This window comes from Myotis nattereri (assembly GCF_964212035.1).
Source record: "Myotis nattereri genome assembly, chromosome: 3".
NCBI classification, from domain to species: Eukaryota; Metazoa; Chordata; class Mammalia; order Chiroptera; family Vespertilionidae; genus Myotis; species Myotis nattereri.
The window spans coordinates 70319080-70338069 of record NC_138077.1 but is presented as its reverse complement, the minus strand read 5'-3'; positions in this window follow the sequence as shown (position 1 = coordinate 70338069).

Sequence of the window (18990 nt, the reverse complement as noted above, 5' to 3'; positions counted from 1 at the left end):
AATGGGTCACATACTAAACCTGACAAGCTCATAGGAGGCTTACATGGCAGTTTTAAAAACTCCAAAATTGAAAGTAACCACACAGGATAGTCTGAAATTAAAACTTCCTAACTAAAAGCAAATCTTGGTGAAGAGTCATGTCCTAGGCAGGTCAATCTTTACCTTAACTGAGCCTGTCTATTGTCCTTTTGCACCTATGATAACATATCTTTGGAATATCAACAGTAATCCTTTTTTTAAAAAATTTTTAATGTATCTTTATTGGTGAAAGTATTACAGATGTCCCCTTTGGTTTTTTGTTTTGTTTTTTCCTATTGACCCTCTCCTCCCCACACCTTCCCCTCCGAAGCCTTTGTCAAACTATTATCCATGTCCATGGGCTATGCATATGTACATACAAGTTCCCCAGTTAATCTCCCCTCTTCCTTGACCCCTGCCTTTCCTCTGAAATTCATCAGTCTCTTCATGGTTCTATGTCTCTGGATCTATTTTATTCATTAGACTAGAGGCCCAGTGCATAAAATTCATGCACAGGAGGGGGAGTCCCTCAGCCTCGCCTGCACGCTCTCCAATCTGGGATACCTCTCGCAATCCAGAACCACTGGCTCCTAAGCACTCACCTGCCTGCCTGCCTGATGCCCCTAACTGCTCCCCTGCTGGCCTGCTGGCCCTAACTGCTCTCCCCTCCTGGCCTGATCCCACTAACTGCTTAACTGCTCTTCCCTGCCGATCTGATCCCCCTAACTGCTCTCCCCTCCTTGTTTTATCCCCCTAACTGCCTATCTGCTCTCCCCTCCTGGCCTAAACCCCTTAACTGCCCATCTGCTCTCCGTTCCTCTCTGCACCTTTAGACCCCGGCACAGGAGTGCTGAGAGCTCTCCACCAAGGCCCCACCCCCTTTCTGACACCACCCCTCTGGGCCAGGCAGTGCAGCAGGCTTGCGCATGCCCCCACCAGGGGGGCTACCCCCCAGCCTCATATCCCGGTGGCGCAAGTCCCCACCCCCATCCCTGACCACCAGCTCCTGTGCACGTGCAGCCTGTTGAACAGCCATGATTGGGATACCGTTAGGACCAATTAGCATATTACCTCTTTATATATATAGATTCCACCCATGAGTGAGATCATGTGATACTTATCTTTCTCTGACTTGGCATGTCCATCCATGCTGTGGCAAATGGTAAGAGTCCCTTCTTTTTTACAGCCACATAATATTCCATTTTGTAAATGTACCACAGATTTTTATCCACTCATCTACTGATGGACACTTGGGCTGTTTCCAAATACTAGCTATTGAAAATTGTGCTGCTATGAGCATGGGTGCATATAACTTTTCTGATTGGTGTTTCTGATTTCTTAGGATATATTCTTAGAAGTGGGATCACTAGGTCAAATGGGAATTCCATTTTTAATTTTTTGAGGAAACTCCATACTGTTTTCCATAATGGCTGCACCAATGGGCATTTCCACCAGCAATGGACTGGGGTTCCATTTCCTCCATATCCTTGCCAATACTTGTTGTCTGATGATTTGTTGTTGTGGATAGCTTTTCTGACAGATGTGAGGGTGATAGCTCATTGTCATTTTAATTTGCATCTCTAGCATGATTAGTGACTTTAAGCATTTTTTCATATGTATCTTGGCTTTCTGTATGTCCACTATGGAGAAGTGTCTATTTAGGTCCTTTGTGCATTTTTTTTAATTGGATTGTTTGTCTTCCTTTTGCGAAGTTGTATGAGTTCCTGTTATATTTTGGAAATTAACCCTTTATTGGATGCATCATTGGCAAATATGTTCTCCTATGCAGTGGGCTCTCTTGTCATTTTGTTGATGTTTTTTTCCTGCTGTGCAGAAGCTTTTATTTTTATGTAATCCCATTTGTTTATTTTCTCCTTGGTTTCCTTTGCCCTAGGGGATATATCCACAAATATAATTCTACCAGAGACTTCTGATATTTGCTGCCTGTGGTTTCTTCTAAGATTTTTATTATTTCATGACTTACATTTAAATGTTTTATCCATTTTGAGATTATTCTTGTGTATGGTGTAATTTGATAGTCTAGTTTAATTTTTTTGCATGTACCTGTCTAATTTTCTCAATGCCATTTATCAAAGAGACTGTCTTTACTCCATTATATGCTCTTGCCTACTTTGTCAAATATTAATTGAGCATAATGGCTTGGTTCAATTTCTGAGGTCTCTGTTCTGTTCCATTGATCTATATGCCTGTTCTTGTGCCAGTAGCAGGCTATTTTGATTATGGTGGCTTTGTAGTATAACTTGACATCTGGTATTGTGATTCCTCCAACTTTGTTGTTCTTTCTCAAGATTGCTGTGAAATATGTTGTTAATATTTTTTTTTAATTTTTTTTTTATTGGTTTCAGAGAGGGAGAGAGAGATAGAAACATCACTGATGAGAAAGAATCATTGATTGGCTGCCTCCTGCATGCTCCACACAGGGGATCAAGCACACAACCCAGGCATGTGCCCTGACCGGGAATCAAACCAGTGACCTCTTGGTGCACCAGTTGATGCTCAACTACTGAGCCACGCCGGCCAGGCTGCCATTGGTGTTTTAATAGTGATCGAATTGAATCTATAGTAATAATTTATTTTCCATAGCCCCAGGGCACTATCTCCCAGGAAAGCATGGTACCGAAGGACCCCTCAATACCTTGTTTCCCCACATATTATCTCTATGGGCTATAAATGGTAATTGTTAACTATCCTACACCCACCCACGTAAAGGAAGTATTGGTCACTTCATTTTACTCTTTATCCAATCTCTCATATTTCCCTGCTTTGCTTTCTCCCACCTCCCTAATCTATGACCAATGAATTTAATGTAATTCTTACACCTCCTCCTTTGATTGTAATATCTATCTACACTAATAAAAGAGAAACATGGTAATTGGCGTAAGACCTCTACCCTTTCATTGGTTAATCAGGGTGATATGCAAATTAACTGCCAACTAAGATGGCAGTTAATTTGCATATGTAGGCACAATGCAGGGAGGCGAAAGGGAAAGCAGGAAGAAACCCCCTGCCACTGACAGTGATCAGAAACCCAGGGGGGAGCTAAGAGCAGGGGGGCAGGGCAATGGCGGCCCTGGGGGCTGCCATTGCCCTGCCCCCCACCATGATTGGAGAATCGGGTGCCTTTGCTGCCCTGGCCAGTGATAGCAGGAAGTAGGGGTGGAGCCAGCAATAGGAGCTGGGCATGGTCGAAGCTGGCAGTCCTGGGAGCTAGGGTTCCCTTGCCTGGGCCTAAAGCGGAGCCCGCAATCACAGGTCGCTACAGCTGCGGGGTCCCGCTGCCTGGGCCGGACGCCTCAACCAGAGGCGTCCTGCAGGGGCAGGGGCAGAGCCTGCGCAATTGCGGCGCCGCTGCTGCTGCAGGTCCCCGCTGCCCTGGCCGGACACCTCGGCCAGAGGCGTTAGGCCTGGGCAGGGACGGAGCCTGAAACTGCAGGGAGCTGGGGGTCCCCTTCCCAGGCCTAATGCCTCGGCCAGAGGCGTTAGGGCTGGGCAGGGGCAGAGCGGGAGATCGCGGGGAGCTGGGAGTCTCCTGCCCAGGCCTAAATGCCTTGGCCAGAGGCGTTAGGCCTGGGCAGGGGCTGAGTCTGCAACCGCGGGGAGCTGGGGGTCCCCTGCCCAGGTCTGACACCTCTGCCGGAGGCTTCAGGCCTGGGCAAGGGGCCGATCCAGTGATCGGCGATTGGAGGGTGATGAGGGTCAACTCCTCTGGCCGAGGCATCAGGCCTGGGGGGGGGGGGCAGAGCCAGCAATCGGAGGGGTCTGGGGGTCCCCTGCCCAGGCCTGATGCCTGGGCCAGAGGCATCAGGCCTGGGTGGTTGGTGGAGCTGGGGATTGGGGGGATATGATGGTCCCCTTGCCCAGGCCTGAAGCCTGGGTCAGAGGCGTCAGGCTTGGGCGAGGTGGTGGAGCAAGCGATCAGAGGGAGATGGGGGTCCCCTGCCCAGGCATGATTCCTTGGCCAGAGGCATCAGGCCTGGGCGGGGGTCAGAGCCAGTGATCAGGGGGAGATGGGGTCCCCTGTCCAAGCCTGACACCTCTGGTTGAGGTGTCACGCCTGGGCAAGGGGCCGATCAGGCGATCGGAGGGTGATGGGGGTCGACGCCTCTGGCCGAGGCATCAGGCCTGGGCAAGGGTGGAGCCAGTGATTGGGGGGAGTGGGGGGTCCCCTGCCCAGGCCTGAATCCTGGGCCAGAGGCATCAGGCCTGGGCCAGGGGCAGAGCCAGCAATCGGAGGGGTCTGGGGGTCCCCTGCCCAGGCCTGACGCCTGGGCCAGAGGCATCAGGCCTGGGCTGGGGGCAGAACCAGTGGTTGGGGGAAATGAGGGTCCCCTGCCCAGGCCTGACGCCTCTGCCAGAGGCGTCATGCCTGGGCAAGGGGCCGATCCTGTGATTGGAGGGTGATGGGGGTCAACACCTGAGGGCTCCCAGTATGTGAGAGGGGGCAGGCTGGGCTGAGGGACACTCCCCCCCCCCGCCCCCACCCAGTGCACGAATTTCGTGCACCGGGCCCCTAGTATAAAATAAACTGCAAAACTTTCTCTGGAGCATTTTCTCAATTCTCTGGAGCATTTTATCAATTTGTTGAGATTTTCCTTTTTGCTAATTGTCACCAGTTTGACTCACAAAAATTATCTACAGATTTGGACATTTCTTACATCCTATCTAATAATAGACAAAGATTGAAATTAACTGTACCTCTGCTATGCCTCCTATCGGCTAATCAGCGAGATATGCAAATTAAGCGCCAACAAAGATGGCGGCTAATTTGCATACTGCAGGCAGATCCTGCTGAGCCACCCAAGGATGGATCCAGGCCAGCAGTGTCTTGGGTGGGGTGGGCGGGGCAGGCCGGGAAGGCAGGGCGAGCGGCAGCGTGATCCGTGAGAGGGCACAGGTTGGGCTCAGGGACCCCCCCCCCCTTCCCTGCCAGTGCACAAATTTTTGTGCACGGGCCTTCTAGTTTACAATAAGAAAGGTCTAAGTCCTTAACACAATGAACCATATTATAACCTTGAACCAACTATCTCCAGCTTTTTCTTAATATAAGAGAGAAATTTGTTTTAATTCAGCCATGATTATTTTGAGTTTTCTGTTACTTCTAGGTAGACCTAATCTAGTAGATTCTGCATCATAAAACATATTCAAGCAGTCTGATTTCATAGGTATTCAATTGAGAACATTCTCAAGAATGCCAATCTTGTTACCTCTGCAACAGGGGACTTGTGTGAATATTTGTAACTGTTATCAATTTGAACTATTCTATTAATAGAATTTGTCCTTGGACAAATATCTTCGTGTTAATTATTAGTTAACTTTTCTTTAAGGGGTGTATAATCAGGAGTGCTAAAACAGTGTCAGTTAGGGTGAGGTGGGGTTGGCAGAGTGAGGTCCATTCATACTTTTTGTGCACTAAGTCTGCTCCATAACACTTAGAATATTTTATTCTTAGAGATAAGGAAGCCAGTTTTTAAGAAGATGAATATTGATATTTCTTACAAATCCATAAATTTGTTTCCTCTCCATTAAAACTTAGAATATTTTATGTAGGACTATGAAGATTACATCTGCATATACTTATCAGTTATATTCATAAATATGGAGCAAATATAACCAAAAGAAAACAATTGTGCCTTAAGGAGATCACTTAAAATAAAATATTTAGTGAGATACTTAGAGATATTTTAAATAAATATTTAAGCAACCTGTTTTTAAAAGACCTTTGGTTATTTATAATTCATCCACTCTCTAAATCTCACTATCAAATTATTAAGGACAATAACACTTGCTGCATTTTTAATTACCAAGTTGACATCAGTCTGACCAAATTCAGTCAACCTAACAGGCCCTGGAAGACAAGGTTCCAGCAAAGACATAAATCAAGTGGCCTTTAGGGTTCAGTGGATACAGGTTAGAGGAAAGGAATGGAAAAGGACTAAGATCACTTTCTAACCAGGAGGAAGGTCTTCAGACTCCTGTAGGAGATTTCGGGGAGCAAGGAAATTTAGTCCTCTGGCCTGGAGTGTCTCAGTTCGCCCTGCTCTATAAGTGTGTAAACTTTTGATTGTCTTAAGATAGGAATACCTATTTCAGAGTCTGTTAACATCTTTTTGTTAATTCCACCATTCTTGAACTCTTTGCATTGAATGAGGGATAGCACATTTCTCATTTGCAAAATCAGAATATGGAAGATTAATGCTACTTGCACCTTCTTTTACTGTTAATAAGTAAACCCCTTTCTTATTTCATTTCTGCAAATAAAGAACAAGGTATTTAGCCTTCTTTATTTTTTTCTTTATCACTATGGTAAGTAATAAAGTTAACAGAGTCTTCCCTTAAAAAGTGCAAGTCCCCACAATTAACAAAAGCAGTCTAAAAGAGATAGCCTCTCTCCCCTGGTTAGAGAGATAGAGATTTCTGCATTATAAAGCACACTCAAACAGCCTGATTTGATAAGCTATTAAATTGAGAACATTCTCAAGGATATCAATCTTGTTACCTCTGCAACAGGGGACTTGTGTGAATATTCATAACTGTTACCAAACTGTACTGTTCTATTAGTAGAAATTTGTCCTTGGAAGTATCATTTGAAGAAAAGATTCTTGTAAGACTTTAAAGAGTTTAGAAATTATTGCCAGTCCCTCTAACAATAACCAAAAGAAACTTGCAATTCTGACTGGTTATCTTACTTTGCCTGGTAATATTATTATAACTCAGTGTTTTTAAACAATATGAATACTTATAAGATTTGTAAGTCATATCAGAATAGAAGCACTAGCATTTTCCTCTTCTCTGATAGGCATGATGGAAAAAATTAAACCCATGACTGCAACTTTTCTTGTTTTAAAAAGGGAGATTGAATCTACCAACTTATCAGGAATAATATTTCACAGATATTATGAAAATGGAGGTGTAATTCGCCTATATGCTGCCTAAAAGTAATATATATATATATATATATATATATATGTATATATATATATAATATAATAAGGATACAAAAGTTGAAAATAAAAAGATAAAAAATATAATCAAATAACATAAATTAAAGCTGACATAGCTCTAATCATTTTAAGCAAAATAAACATAAAAACAGAAGCAACAAAATTGAAGTTTATAAACATTTACTAGGCATATGTAACAATTCTAATTTGTATGTACCTAATACCATATATAAAGACAAAATTTGCTAAACTACAGAGAGAAAGTATAAAATTAAGAAACTTAAAACACAACTTTCTCTGCAACGAATAGATTAATCATTTAAGGAGGATTTGGAAGATTTGGTGAAAGGGTTTCAAGTTGGCCCAGATCCTAATTCCTTCTCTTCTAGAGACAGCTGACAGTGGGCTTGGGGTCTTGAGCTTACAGATCTGTCTAAGCTGACCTCAAGCAGCCTCATTTATTTACTGCAGTAAAACATATATGAAAATGTTTGAGAATTGGGATAATGAACTTGTATTGAACAACGGGATGTTATTTTTAAGAATACATGGATGCAGACAACAGTATGGATATTTCCAGAGAGAAGGGGTTCAGGGGGAGGTAGAAGAGGGTAATGGGAGATAAATGGTAGTGGAAGGAATTGGGGTAGTAAATTCACAATACAATATACAAATGAAGTGTTGTAGAATTATATACCTGCAGCCTATATAATTTTATTAACCAGTTACCCCAACAAATTCAATTCATAAAGAATACATATAACATTTATAAAAACGTATTAACCATTTTCTAAACCATAATTCCCAACATATGTCAAAGGATCACAATTACACAAATATATTCCTTGCCAATTAAAGGAAGTTAGAAATCATTAAAAAAATAAGTTAAAAATACATAAATTTTGAAATTATAAGAATATTTTAAAATTCTAACCCATGAATAAAGAAGAAATAAAGTTAAAACTGAAAGTTAAAAGCAAACTATAATTCCACCTACTTGTGATCGCAGTTAAGTGATACTTAGAAGGAAACCTATAGCCTTAAACACTTGTGTCAGAAAAAAATAAGGTGAAAACTAAAGTGTTAAATATCAATCATAAAACGTTGGAAAATAAACATTTATAAGACTAAACAGAGAAAGAAAACAGGCAAAAGCAGCAATTAAGTTTATAAAAGGTAGAATTAACAAAGTCAAAGTTCATTCTTCCAAAAGGCATGATACTACCAAAGTACTAGAACAATGGTTCTCAACTGAGACCAATGTTGCTTCTTGCTTCCCTCTCCCCCACCTTCCCAGGGGACATTTCACAAAGTCTGAAGACATATTGTGATTGAAGCAGGCATGGGTGACTGGGAGTGATACCGGCATGTAGTGGGCAGAGGCCAGCGATGCTGCTACACATCCCAAAGTGCACAGGACAGACCCCACAACAAAGAATCATCTGATCCAAAGCAACAAAGCTGAGAAGCCCTGACTAGACAGATGGATGATGATTCAAGAGAAGCCTTTAGGAAACAACATTAGGAATGAAAAGGGAGTCACATCTGCAAATACAGAAAGAGCTTAAGTACAGAATGATAATAAGAACAAATATACACACAAATATGTAGATATTTACACAAAATGTATAAATTCCTAGAAAAGTATAATTTACCTGAGCTAACTCAAGGTAAAACACACACACACACACACACACACACACACACACACACACACAACACACCAAAACCCTGAAAAGTTCTATAACTGTTTTAAAAAAATAACTGATGAAATGTTCAAGATGGCAGGACTTGCTTGCATGGCCTCTGAGAACCAAACAAGCAGTTACAGTTAAATTGGGAAACAATCTCCCTGAATTACTAACTGGAAACTAGATGGGGAGGAGACTTTCAACCAAGGGCTGAGAAGTCACCTGGAGACTAGGGGGGCAGGGAAACAGGGGAGGGCAGAGGCACAGAAGGGGCTGTCCCACTCCCACAGGTGCAGGTTATGGAGGGAAACCTCAGTGACAGGAGGTTTCCCCTGAGAGGAGTGAAGCACAGACCCCAGACCAGGCTCCCCAGACCCAGCACCAGGAACAGGCGCCCACATAGCATCCAGCTGTGAAAGGCAGCAGGGTTTCCGTCCACCCAGTAGAGGCAGAGTCTCTGGAGGCAAAGCCACCCATTTAAATGGCCAATGGCCAAAACTTGCCTTCACAGTCACTCACCCTGGGCTCCTGTGGAGGGCGGTAAGGACTGGAGCCCCTGGGGAGACTCTGAGGAGGCTGGCCTTGGGGAGAGACCTGAGGGAGGGGCAATCAGGATCCCTGGGCTGAGTTACCCCCTGATGCCACAGCAGTATCTTCCCTCTGAGTAGGATCAGCCTGGGGAAAGCAGCTAACCCACCTCTCCCCTCTGGAATCCACTCACCCCACCCTACATAAGCCCTGCTGCTGCAGCACAGGCTGGGGCTTAGAAGGCTGGGCAGTCTCAGAGGTTGGCAGTGACTAGCTTTGCGGTAGGACCATTCCCCCCACTTTCCAGGGAACCTCATGGGAGATCCAATAGAAACACCCCATCCCCAGGTTCCAGCAGACCAGACCTCTGGGCTCAGTAGCCCCCACCAGCCTGATTACTAGGTGCTCTGCCCTGCCAAGGTCAGGAAAAAATCCAGGTCAGACTCAGACATGTGGCTCAGGGCAGGGAAACACATCCACCATCTTCCCTGGACTCTGGCACCTCTCCCTCATGGGAGATCCAGGGGCCCCATCCTCCTGATTCTGCCAGAGGCTCTATCGCAGACTAAGCCTTTTCAGTGATTAAGCCTGGCAGTCAGTGAGCAGGCAGAGGCAGGTGGAAGAGGATCCCAGGATGCCTTGGGGCCTTTGCTGATGCGTCCCTGGGCCCTGTGCTGGTGAATGCCTGCCTTGAAGTGAGGCTTGGGCCTTCCCATGTGCAGCCACATCCAGTGGAGGCAGCCACAAACCGTAGGTCATCTGTAGCTTCAGACAGGTAAGAGGGCCGGGTGTGGACAGCATCTGACATTGATTTGCACCAGAGAGCTTCCTGGAAGACCTGAAACCAGCACAGCAAGTGGCCAATTTCAGACTTCATCAGAGAAGGGTATAAATTTTACTTTTTTCTTTTTTATTCTTTTACTTATTTTTTATTTTCTATTTTTTGCTGTTGTTTTCTTCTTGTTTTCTCATCATATTTTATATTTCTTTCCTTTTTTACCTCTATTCTTTCTTTTTTCTTATATTTTTTCTGTTTTCCTTTTCATAACCTTTATTCTTTTCCCTTCTTTCATATTTTTCTCCATTCTTTTTCCTTTTTATATTCTTTTTTTACTGTCTTTTATTATTCTTTCTTTTATTTTTTATTTTTTTATTCTATTCGTTGTTATTAACGGTGGGTTTTTTTCCCCATTTTGTTTTATTTTGTCTTGTTTTGTCAGAATTTAATTGTTTGCCTAAAATGTGGCAGGCACAGAGGTTATGAGGAGGGGCAAATCACACATTCTGTATCTTCAATAAGCTTCTGATTCAGTGCAATACCATCAGGCTGCATCTCTGAATTATGTCTAAGAAGCCTAAAGTCCTTCATTAGCAGAACTTGGGAGAATTGTCATCTTCTCTTATTCTGTCTGCTGGGCAACTTGGTGCTTCAGTTCTCAGGAATTTATAGCCTTGCAGTGTTAGAGCAAGAGGGAAGGAGGAAAGGCAAGAATGTGGAGCGTGATCTCTTTCAAAGCATTTGTTTAATGCTTGCCCCAGACTGCCCTTGCCTCAGCAGATGCCTCTGACAGTAAGTGTTCTTAACATTGACAAAGCAATATAATAAAAGTGACTTTTTCAATTTTGACATTATTGTGTTGAAGTGGGATTTTTGGACTGGAACATGTGGTGTTCCCCTAGGCCAGCCGTGGGCAAACTATGGCCCGCGGGCCGGATTGGGCCTATTTGAAATGAATAAAACTAAAAAAAAAAAAAGACTGTACCCTTTTATGTAATGATGTTTACTTTGAATTTATATTAGTTCACACAAACACTCCATCCATGCTTTTGTTCCGGCCCTCCGGTCCAGTTTAAGAACCCATTATGGCCCTCGAGTCAAAAAGTTTGCCCACCCCTGCCCTAGGCAGACTGGTTCCCTCTTTGTCTGATGGAGTAGAAAAATGAATCCATAGACGGAAGGTGGTATAGCAAAGGTGGAAATTTATTGAAGAACAAATACAGATTCCCACGTGGGGAGGGGGACAGAGTCCCACTGAGTTCTTTTTCCCTACAGCTTATAAAGGCTGCAGATCTTGGTGCTTTGATATCCCTTCTGATTGGTCACTATTCCCTTAGACTGGTTCCTATAGTAACTCCTGGGCTCAAAGGTCAACCTCACATGAGACTTGTGAGGATTTCCTTCCCTCCTTCCTTTTATTTTGTAAATATAGACCTTTTGCTGTTTTCAACTCCCCTATTCTATGGAAATATACCTTCCGCTGCTCTGCAGCCCTGTGTTTCTTCCACGGTCCACATAACTTCTAAAATTTGCAAAATTTCTTAAACCTATCTCTTTGGCCCCCCAAAATTCCTGTTTCAGTGTCCTGATATTTTTATTTAGGTGCTGTTTGTCATTATAAGCTGTACTAAAATGATACAGCTTTCTGTCTTGAAAGCTGGCCTCATGTTCTATGGAGGAGACTTAAACAAGTAAGGATAATGGGGAAAATTACAGTTGAAAAAAGCATGGCAATCACTTGTCATTCTATGTCCATCAGCAGATGATTCATCTCACTCAGACAGGCTACTACTTAACCTACCTCCTTTCAATTTGGTGAGTGTCACACTCTAATCAGGGGAATTAAAAGCTTAGTCAGTTATAAAGGAACATTTCATAAGGTGGGAGAATAGGAAAACAAATTTGAGCGATCTGTGTGTGCATTTTGCCTAAAATACCAGCTTCCGTGTCACCAACAAATGGCAAACCATGACTCTATTTTTGGAGGTGTCCAATGAAAAGTAAATAAATACTTGCTTAATAATCTATGCCTTGTATTCAATAAGGAAAAGGAAATGATTCTGAAGAAAAGGGAGAACAAAAGGCTCTGTTGAAATTTAAAATTGGTCCCATTTCTCCAAAATTAAATGTACTCATATTAAATCATCCCACTGTTTTTTTTTTAGCTTTGATAATTCAATCATGATTTGTTCACCATAGCTTCATCCTTTCGTCTCTAGCTATAGGGGTGTGGGGCAGCTCACCAAACAGCATAATAAAGAAGAGCTGTTGGGTGTGAAAGACATTCTGTAGGGAAGAAAATCTGCTTAATATTATTTCTCTCACTTTTTGCTGTTTTGAAAGCTGCTTGTCACAGAACAGTTCGTTTATAATGCATTTATCATGTTGCATAAAAAGTGAGAGATTATGCCCTATGTGTTGGAGACCGTTTCCTTGAGTAAGGCAAAACATAAAAAAATAGAAAAAATTACTGCTAAAAACCCCAAAGCCAAAATCTACACTGATTCCAAGCTGCCGTCTCCACCATCGTGCTGGGAAGCAGTTGGTCCTTAGGTTTCTCCTTTGTTTTGTACACTTCTGAGAAAGCTCAGAAAAGCACTGTAGTGGAGCCATAAGGTCTGAGACACAGGACCGACCCCTCCACCCTCAAGAACTCAAAGGTTTTGTGAGGCCCTTCCAGGATGTGCTACAAAACAAAATATGTTGTCACTTTTCTGACAATGCATAAACCCAATGGGAAAGTCTTTCTGCTTACTCTATATTGAAATTCAATTTCATCTCAAAAACAAAATTTGAGCTAAATCAAATCTTTTTAAAATTTATTGTATTGATTTTTAACTTCTTCAAGAAGCTAAGTCCTCTACTGGACAAAATGTCCAGAAGGTCAGGGCTCCCTTGGATAAATACTGAGCTATGATTTGGTTTCTATTTTTCTGAAATGTGTGTAGAGTGTCTTGTTTACAGATGTAACCACCAAAAGCAGGATTTGAGGGGGTGGAGGCAGGTGGGAAGTGGGTGGGGCTGACAACGTACAACATGAGGGATCCTGTTTTGGTGCAAATATCGTGTAGCTTGACTATATCAAAGTAAGTCTCTGGCTGTGACATTGCACTATGGCTTTGAAATATGTCACCACTGAGGAAACTGGGTAAAGGGTGCACAGAAGCAGTCTGCATTTTTCTTACAACTACGTGTGTGTTTACAATTATATCAACATAAAAAGTTTAACAAAAAACAAGCGAAAATCAATATGGAAAAAAAGAAACTAAAGGGGTGGTATCCAATCTGATTCCCAGGTTTGAGAAGCTGTGCTGTGCCCAACATTAGTAACTGTAGTTATTAAAAATAAAATTAAAATATTTCCCCAAATTCTTTTTTTTTCTCTGATAATAGCAAATCTACATAATTTCACCTCCTTTTACTTTTGCAGCAATTCAACCACCGGCCTTCACAGAAATAAGTAAAGGCGATGCATATGGCCTCTCAAAGATCTCTAAATGTGTTCTGAAAGTTACCAACGTCCTTCGCGGCCACTGAACCAGAATTAAATCACCACTGTTTATAAAATTCTGAAGTGGATTGGTCTTGCTCTCTTTCATATCACATGTCCAGATTTGCAATTTTATACTCATAATGTGATTTATTTGGCCTGTAAATTCCAAAAGGGCATGGTCCTTGCCTGGTTTTACTAACTTTGTCTATCTCTTAGAGCCTGGCAGATAAAAGGTTCACAATAGATATTTTATAAATTAAAAAATTAATGAATGACTTTCTGTCTCTGCCCACTTCATCAATTCCATTGTCCTAACAGCATAGAGCCTACAACACTTATCTTTTTTTTTTTTTAACACTTATCTTTTTGCCCAGATATTTCACAGGGAAGTAGGCCCAAAGGAGATATAGTTACATAGATATATATATAGATTTTCCACTTCATTTCAGTTCAGAAGAGGCTAATTAAGCTTTTCTTGCCCATTAAATGAAAATAAAATATCATATTTATGAAGTTCTATGAAGGAAACATTGAAAAGATAGCTCAAGTTGCTTAGTGAAGAGAATTTTGCTATCAAAATACCACCATATAAGCTACAGTTAAAACAAAAATGCAATTAGGAAAATTACTTGAAATGTTTATGTTTATTTCCAGTTTTCAAATTAAAATAGAGCATCATGTTCCTTTGGGTTGTCATTCAAATGCTCTCTTCCTCTCCTGATTCCTATAAATGTAGTAGCCAATAACCTCCTTCCTTTAGAAGTAGAATCACTATCCCCAAACTGACATTTTTTCTTTCCTGGGAGCTTCATTGCTTGTTTGATCTCCAGAAATCACAAGCACATCTAGTTCAAGTTCTTTGTTCAGTAGGCGCTACTATTGAACAACCTTAGTTTATAAGCCAATTAACCCTGAGTGAATGAGTTTAAACACTTTTTAGAGATCAACCAGGTGAATGAATTTCTCATCTCAATCAGAACCTCTCCATACAGCATCTTTGACAAATCCTTTTTCAGCTGGGTTTTGGTTGGTAACCAGTGCTTTGTGAAGAGCACCATTTGGAAAGCTGGTGTATGAAGCCCTTCCTTATATTTAATCCCATACTGAAATATCTACTTATTTAAAGTTGTTTATGTTTGCCCTAGCCCGTTTCGCTCATGGGTTGGACATTGATCTGCGGACTGAAGGTTCCTGGGTTTGATTCTAGTCAAGGGCACATACCTTGGTTGCAGGCATAATCCCTGGCCCTGGTTGGGGCTTGTGTGGGAGGCAACCAATCGATGTGTCTCTCTCATATCGATGTTTCTCCCTCTGTGTCTCTCTCTCTCCCTTCCACTCTCTCTAAAAATCAATGGAAAAATATCCTCGGGTGAGGATTAACAAAACAAAAGATATAAATAAATAAATAAGTAAGTAAATAAATAAAGTTGTTCATGCCTTAAAAACAAACAACAATAAAAGTGATAAAGATATATATTCTAAGTCAGACTAAATCCTTTTTTCCCCTCCCATTAACGCCAAGTGGTAGGAAAGCCTTACATTTATCATTTAACAAAACTGTGGAATTGTAGGCCAGCAGAACCCTCATTCCACCAAGGCTGCCCATCTCTATTTCTCTGCCCAATATCCTGGCATTTTAAAGATTAAAGTTGCCTCCAGAGAGTAATTTGTATTTATTGATTCCAGTGTCTGTGGCCTCCAGAATCTTTCCAAAAATCTGACCTCTGTGAGGTTAGAATCCTCACTTTTTAGTTATTTCAAGGGCCCTCTTGCTTCTCTGTCAGATGCTCTGATTGCAGATGAAGATGACAGGTGTTTCCTACTCCATCTGTCATTTCCAACACAGCAAATATAGCAGGGATAGTTTAGTAATTTGGATTTACTAAACATACAGATGGATAGAAGGCAGCAAGACAATCCTAATAGTCAAAATAAAAAATAGTTCAAAAATACGTCATTCAGTGTTTACCTGAGACACAGAAAATGCTGAAGAAATAGCAGCGGTAACACCAGAATTTCTACATAGGAGGAGCTTAGAAGAAGCAATTGGTTAGAGCAGTGTTCTCAACCTTCTGGCCCTTTAAATACAGTTCCTCATGTTGTGACCCAACCATAAAATTATTTTCATTGCTACTTCATAACTGTAATGTTGCTACTGTTATGAATCATAATGTAAATATCTGATATGCAGGATGGTCTTAGGCAACCCCTGTGAAAGGGTCGTTCAACCGCCAAAGGGGTCGCGACCCACAGGTTGAGAACCGCTGGGTTAGAGGAAGGAGCTAAGGGGCTAACTTTGAAACTAGGCATGTAGAACAAGTACAGTGCACCTATTCAGATTTCTATGGGATAGTTTTGGGTTGGGATTGATGGAAATTTGTGAAGAGACTCAGATTTTCCCATTAGACTCTGACTGGTTGTTTTTATTATTCAGAGCTTCCTTTTGGAGCCTTCATTCCCTCAACATACCCTCTTCTGCATCTAAACAGGGGTCCTCAAACTACGGCCCGCGGGCCACATGCAAATACAAATATTGTATTTGTTCCTGTTTTGTTTTTTTAATTCAAAATAAGATATGTGCAGTGTGCATAGGAATTTGTTCATAGTTTTTTTTTAAACTATAGTCCGGCCCTCCAATGGTCGAAGGGACAGTGAACTGGCCCCCTGTTTAAAAAGTTTGAGGACACCTGATATTCCTCATTATTTTTCTCCTTTCTCTCACACCTTTGATATTGAAGCTAGGATCTTCTGGCCTTTTCTCCTTCCCCTTTTAAGTTGTTACTTTAAAAATACACAAATAATAGCTATGAATTGTAGAAAATTAAGAAAAAAAAGGAAAAGAAAAACTCATCTAGCAATCTTACCACATAGAGTGGGAAATCAGCATACTTCTCTGTAGAAGACCAGTTAGGAAATATTTTCACCTTTGTGTGCCTGTGTTCTCTGTTGAAACTACTCACCTCTGCCATTGTAGTGTGAAGGTAGCCCTAGACAATATGTAATGAATGGGTGTGATTGTGTTCCAATAAAACTTTATTTACAAAAACAGTTGGCTGGCCAGATTTGGCCAGTGGGCTATATGATATTCCCAAACTCTGATGTAGAGAAAACCACTGTTAACATTTTAATTTCTTTCATTACAGATATACCCATGTATACTACATCTGTTCTTAAAAATGTATTCATGCAATACATTATTGCTTAGTAATTTGCTTCTGCTTTTCACCTTTTAAAGAAACTAAAATATATCTTGAAAATCTTTCTCTGGCTTCTGGATTATTCTCCATTTTTTTAAAAAAAATATTCATATCTATTTTGTTGAGTTTTTGTGTGTGAAAGTACCATTAATTCCATCCTTCCTTTAAATTTTTGAGTTTCAGGCTTTTTAACATTCTCAAATTATGAGTGATCATAAGTCTTAGTATACAAACAGAGTGAAACATTTTAGTAATTAAGTGGTTCGTGAGGCAATTTAAGTGAGCCCCTCTCCTCCCCTTTCTTTTTCATCCCACTGGTGCCTCCGGGGAGGTTTCTGCCTTTGGGGGAGACAGGGCAGGCCCTCCTGACTCCCCAAGGCCCACCCGCTCCAGACCTAAGGCAGATGGGGGATCCTCAAGGTCGTTAAACCACCCACCTGGACATGCTAGGTACCTGGAAGGAGAGAGCCAACAGTAGAGTGGTGGGGGACAGTTGTCCCAAGGCCAGCCTCCACCGCCTCAACCCCCTTAGTTTCCACGTGTGCCTGCTGGAGGCAACCCTGATGCTGCTGGCCCTTGACCGGGTTGCCCAGGCCAACCACTTGTCTGCAAGTCCACACCCATGTCACCCGCCTGGCACCAAACCCTAACCCCTTCTGCTCCGCATCCCTTCACCTGCGGCCCAGCATTGCCCACCCCCTACAATGGGAAGCTAGGTACAGGCTGGGATAAGGTGGGGGGTTGGAGGGAGGACTCCTGGAACAGGGTGGGGGGGTTGGGGTAGGGGTCCGCAGCCCAGGGACTTCAAGGGCAGGAGGGCAGGGAGAGATGTAGGGGGTTGCAGCGAGATGGAGGCGGCCTGCTGAGGAACCACAGAGGGAAAACCTCCAGGGCCCTGGCAGGAGGCACGCGGGAGGAGGGAGGGGCGCTGCCACGCCTGTGTCCCGAGATGCCAACACGTGCCAAGGGTGCCCAGGCGGGCTTTTTGGTTACCTGGGTTGAAGCACCTAAGACCTAAGGTGGGGAGTGTGTGGGGAGTTGGCCCACTAGGGGCATGAAGGGGGGGGCGGCGTGGCGGGGCGGGGTACCCTAAGCCCCTCTTCCCTGCTAGCTGTTTCTCTCGCGACCAGAAGGGGGCCCGCAACTACCAGGCCGCCGACCCCCACAGTTGAGGAACTCTATGAGCAGCGCTGATCAAGGTAATTTTTAAAACAATTTCACACTGAAGCAATGACATTTCTATATTGTTTCCAGAGTTGCCGGGGCTGCAAGACTCGATGTGTTTTCAGGTGAGCAGATTTGCTTTCCTTTTCTACAGGAAAAGCCTGTAGTTATTTTGCTTTTATTTTATTCCTTGAAATCCACCCACATTCTATAGGTGTGTAATGTGATCTAAGTGCTTTGTGACTACAGAGACCCCATGGAGCCGGTTGAGATAAGCGCGCTGCTGGGGTGACATTTTTCCCGTGTGACAGGACCTTTTACAAAATTAGATCTTTCAGGGTTTTTCTGAAAGCCTCCGACTGATTCGGAACAGGCGCTTTGTCTGCCACGAGAAAACAGTTTTATTTTTAAAAGGGTGTTAACTTAGCAAGTATTTATAATTAAGTATACATCATCTCAACTTATCACAGTTTTGAAATGCGTAAGTGAACGTGCAGCATGAATGTTTGAGAGCTATAAAATTCACACCAAATATATTTTCTTCATTAACTTTATTTCTAGTCACCAAGTATTATTGCTCTTACTAGTTCATTTCATTAGAATTTGGGGCCAACGAGGTTAGGTTCTGTGATCCAGCCCTGCAGTGAACACTCAGAGAGAAGCATCCGTGGTGTTACAAATGACCCCCATCCCCAACTGTGTCAGATCTCCTGTAGATGCTGGCTGATATTGGCTACTGGTCACTGTTATGCCCAGATTTCAAGATCCCCCAAAGGACATCACCAGGGAGCACTGAGTCCAATGCAAAAGCATAGAGTCTTTATCCAAGCCCGGGACTTGGTCCCTCGGCCTCCCCTACCGACGCAGCGATAGGTTGTGAGAGAGCCCAGAGTTCTGAGAGAACAAAGAATGTATAGGGCTTGGAGTGGGGGGTGGGGGGTGGGGGGGGGCGGGCACACTCTGACCACTGATTTGGCTGATTTTGGTTGGTTGAGTGAGGGCCAGGGGCTAGTGACGCAAGGGCAGGGTGCAGCTAGGGTCTGGTTACACAAAGAGAGGGGGGGGGGGTGCTAGCATACTTTTGGCCTTGGGCTAGTTTCCCCCCCTTTCCCATTGGCCGAGATAAGGGCAGGCTGAGTAACTGATACATTCTGCGGCT